The 3,206-nt window shown below is 34.9% G+C and overlaps 1 long non-coding RNA gene across 1 annotated transcript; it reads right to left on the reverse strand.

Annotated features, from left to right (window-relative positions):
• Window positions 1-553: 553 nt before the first annotated feature.
• On the reverse strand, window positions 554-2,712 carry LOC128289104 (uncharacterized). Its single transcript, XR_008278867.1, has 2 exons — window positions 2,567-2,712; window positions 554-753 (listed from the first exon to the last, which is right to left on the reverse strand). It is a non-coding gene; the product is annotated as an uncharacterized LOC128289104 (long non-coding RNA).
• Window positions 2,713-3,206: the final 494 nt, after the last annotated feature.

Here is a 3,206-nt window from a genome sequence, read left to right on the forward strand (position 1 = left end):
TTTTTAATTCCATTGAAAATTTGGTAACTACTTTTAGAAGATAGAGGGAATCATATCTTGTAAAGATTAAATAGGATTTGATATGGCATAAATCGCTTCTATGTGTGTCCTTTCTGTTGTTCTTTTGGCATAAATTGCTTCACAGTAGCACCCCAAACCCAAACCGGTTATGGCTGGATCCGCATGCCACATCAAAATGTTAAAAAATTTTCCATTCTAAGTCCGAAAATCGTATTGATGTTCAAAAGATTAATTCATTAAGGGTTAAAGTGAATTGAAGTGTGCACCGGTAGGAAACCGGAAAATAGGTGGTGAGTCCATCGGATCGCTTAAGTACCAAGCTCCTTCGGATCCAATCCTAGACATGCATACCGCCATTGCCACACCTTAACGTCATGGATATTTCTAGAAAACCGGTTCGATTAAATCATTTTTAGGAAAAGTGATTAATTTTGGAAAATACTTTCATTATGGAAGCTTTGCTTGTTGTCGTGTTATTTTGAAATCAACTGTTATTTTTGAAAACGCGCCTAAAGCTATCCAATTTCAATAGTTAAAATAAGTATTACCTATCTTAGTAATACATATTAAAAACCACCAAAAATAAATAAGCGGCCTTATTACATTTAAAAGTCCAAAACCACAAACGTAATTAAAAGGATGTCCAGTTCACCAGAAGAAAATCAAACTTTCAAAACGGGTGGCCACTCCGAATTCCCTCACGACTCCAAGCCCACTATGGTTGGGGATTTTCTGCGTGGATGAAAATAAAAGGGGTGAGTTTGGGGAAACTCAGTGTAAGGAAAACCCATTTAAAGCCCAAGTCACTCAAGCCTATTGGGCCTAAGCCTATTCAGTAGTAAGTGGTCGGCCGAGCCCTTTCAGATTACAATAAACGGGCCTTAGCCCTTATTCAGATAATGTATGGCCCATAGGCCCATTTCAAAATACATGCAACATCAATAAATATATGCAAGCCCATTTGGGAGACTACTCAACCCACCAACCACTACACTCCACCTGCAAGCCATACACTCCATGTGGGAATAGCTCAACCCACCCAATTAACACTCCACAGTTCAACCTTGCTTCGCTTTCGTTAAAGAAATTGAGGCAAAGCCTCCAAGACGTGGACAAGCCACTTTCAGTACTTCCTCGTCAATATCCCAATCCCATGCATCGAATAATAACAACATGGCATGCAAGATAAATAACAAATCAAACATGCATTTAGGTCAATTTAACCCTATGGGTATTTGGTAATTTATCTCCTAGGGGTAAACGTAAATTTTTCACTTTTAAAGGTATTTCAGTAATTTATCTATTTTAGGGTTTTCACGATATTCTTACTTTTCACGTACTAATAGAATCACGTCATGGGGTTCTTACCGAATTGGGTCCGTATTAATCATTCCAAATTTGGCCCATTAAGCCCAAAAATATCGAGCACGTAAATCATACACTTTCTAGTCCAAATTTTGCGGTTTACCAAAACATTAATCAATTTACCTCACGAGCATTCGTACACTCAGAAATCTAAAAATACCGTTTTGTATTTGCTTTTCGACTTTTTCCGATCTAGACTAAGAAAGAGGGTGTTAGTTACACACATTTGCTGACGATATCTGTTGAGATCCACACACGAACGCCTACAATTGGATTACTAACACGTTAATCTAACTATTTAAATACGAACTACGTATTAACCCCTTACAATATTCGGCCAACGACACCTACAGATCATAGTAAGCTTATAAGAAATCAATAAGCAACTCATTAACAAATTTTTTTCAATGTTTACCACATAATCATAATTTCACTGCAAGCTGTCTTCCTGAGCAACAGTCACTAAATAATTTATAATTGGAGCTACGAAACTCCAAATCATGTTCCGTTAATTTTCCCTGAAAATAAACTCATATATCTTCTATCCATAAAATTTTCAGAATTTTTGGTTTAGCCAAATCAATACCAGATTTTTCTCAAAGTTTCCCATGTTTCACTGTTTGACTAATCTGACCACTCTTCATTACGAATCAAATTTCTCATTGTACAGAATTCAAAATATGTTCTTGTTTATTTCATTAGAAACTAGACTCAATAAGCTTTAATTACATAATTTATTCAGCTTCTAATTCTTCTCCCACAATTTATGGTGATTTTCCAAAGTCACGTTACTGCTGCTGTCCCAAGCAGATTTATTACCAAATCACTCTTTCACACCTAACTTGCATGCTTGTTATTTAAACATGTATATCACCAATCAATCATCACATATCTATGATTTTACTTAAGTATAATCTCCATTTCATCATTTTCAAGCACAACATGTTAGCTGATTTTTCCCTTTAACATCTAAGGCACATGCATGCTCATTTGTTTGGCTCAACTTCACCTATCTTCCATTTTTCATCAAAAGAACATGAAACAACAACCATTTCCTTCATTTTAATTCATGACTAAATGCTCACAACACAACTAAAAATCAAAATATACTTCAAGAGTTAAGGTAGAATCAAGAAGAACTCATGAACCTCAAAATAGAAGCAAGGTACCAAGATCTTACCTTCAATTTTTCTCCTCCTAATGACCGAATACTCAAGAGCTTTCTCCTCTCCTTTCTCTTCTCTAATTTTCAGTTATGATGAATAAAGATGGACAAAACTTTGTTCTTTTCACCCCTTTTTCTTTTAATAAAACTTCATATTTCATCCATTTAATTCTTTAATACAAAAGACATGATATTCTTATCATGAAACATTTACCTAACTCATTATCATGAAACATTTACCTAACCCATTATCATGGAACATTTACCTAACCTATTATCATGAAGCATTTACCTAACCCATTATCATGGAACATTTACCTAACCTATTATCATGGAACATTTACCTAACCTATTATCAATTTGTTTCAATTTGTACCATAAATTATGGATATCAAGTGTACATTTTGTCTACAACAACATGATGGCTGGCCACTTCATGTAAAATGGAAGGTTTGTCATGCAAATCCTTCTATTTTGCACTCCTATTTATTTGGCCACTTCAATTTAGCTTATAGCATTTTCAAACATTTTCACATAGGTTCTATTTCATAATTTCACCCCATTTTTCTTATGGAACAAAAATTAACTAAAATTGCCGGGTTTTATCTTAAGCTTGGGCTTTCTAGAGGCCCACTGACATAATTAAACCTATGCC

The sequence above is a fragment of the Gossypium arboreum genome, unplaced genomic scaffold (genome assembly GCF_025698485.1).
Source record: "Gossypium arboreum isolate Shixiya-1 unplaced genomic scaffold, ASM2569848v2 Contig00443, whole genome shotgun sequence".
In the NCBI taxonomy this organism is placed as follows: Eukaryota; Viridiplantae; Streptophyta; class Magnoliopsida; order Malvales; family Malvaceae; genus Gossypium; species Gossypium arboreum.